Consider the following 1,518-nt stretch of genomic DNA (forward strand, 5'->3'; position numbering starts at 1 on the left):
TTATCATACAGTATATCATTTTTGTCGTTGATGACAAGTATGTTTGGTATGAATCAATCTGTCAGTTTCCACCCACGACAATTTCATTCCTTTGAAAAAATGGGTTATTTATTCAACAATGATCATCGTTTCTATATGAACAAATTTTCAAAAAAGCACGTCGGTATCAATCCATTGAGTCTGTGTTGGGTTGTTAGAGGCCAGGGGTCCACATCAAGCCTCTTATTCCCTTCAATAACTTGTTATACTTAGTAAGTTAAAGCCTGCTTAATCGTTAACACCCTGTTTCAAAAATTGCAGTTGACCACATGCACCTCTGATGCGACCAGCAGCGGGTCACATTAAGACCTGTGGGCCACCGGCGTTTGCAAGTGACGTTTAATCATAGGACATGCAGAAATGAGGTTAACTGAAGAATGTGGTAAGCTGTTTGTCATTTAGCCTCATTCATTTCGCTGTTATTCATTTCCGGCGAAAGAAGCGAGAAGGTATCATTAGCATAATTCTACAAAGGTGACACAGTTTGGTACAAAGAGGATTTCAGGGTTTGATGACGTAAACAATAAACAGTGCATACGCACACGCGCACGCACACCCACCCACACAAACATTTTATATGTATATATATATATATATATATATATATATATATATATATATACATATTTATATGTAATTATAAATATATATATATATAGGTATATATAAATATGTATATATATATATATATATATATATATATATATATATATATATATATATATATATATATATATATATAATTATTTGTATATATATATATATATGTATATAATGTGTCTATGACGTATGTATGTATTATGCGTGTACATAAATAAACCAGGTTTGTGTACGGCTGCAATTACATATTCACATTTATACACCTACGAGAATGGAAGATACAGAAATACGATTTGAATGAGAGAATAGGAGAATGAGCAAGAAAGGAGAGAGAGAGAGAGAGAGAGAGAGAGAGAGAGAGAGAGAGAGAGAGAGAGAGAGGGGAGAAGTGTACAAAGAATCATCATGCGTCTGTAAACATCGATTTCATGCTCCTCTTATAAGAGACTGAATATTTGGGTCTTCTTCACTTATTTCCTCTCGCGAAAGTTGGTTAGGATGGAAAGTAGACGAAAGATGGAGTCCTTTAAATTTTTCCGTTGATATATATCAGATTTAACAAAGTAAATTCGCTTTTAATTCTATATTAACTGTTGAAACGAGATGCAGTCGCTTCCTTCATTTTTTTTTTCTGAAAACTGTGGTCGTATTTCTGTAGGGAGTATGAATGGGCTCATTTATAATTGTAAGATATTTCTAGTATTACATTGTCTTAGCAATTTTTCATTAAGGAAGATTACTTCTAACTGATTATTACTAAAAAGAATGCTTTGAAACCCCGAGTGTGACTTAGTATAAATAAGTAAAATAGCCTGAAATGGAGTAAAATATTAGTGCAAACTAAGGTGAGGTACAAATTCAAGTATGACATACGCGTGT

The sequence above is a fragment of the Macrobrachium rosenbergii genome, chromosome 19 (genome assembly GCF_040412425.1).
Source record: "Macrobrachium rosenbergii isolate ZJJX-2024 chromosome 19, ASM4041242v1, whole genome shotgun sequence".
Taxonomy (NCBI): domain Eukaryota; kingdom Metazoa; phylum Arthropoda; class Malacostraca; order Decapoda; family Palaemonidae; genus Macrobrachium; species Macrobrachium rosenbergii.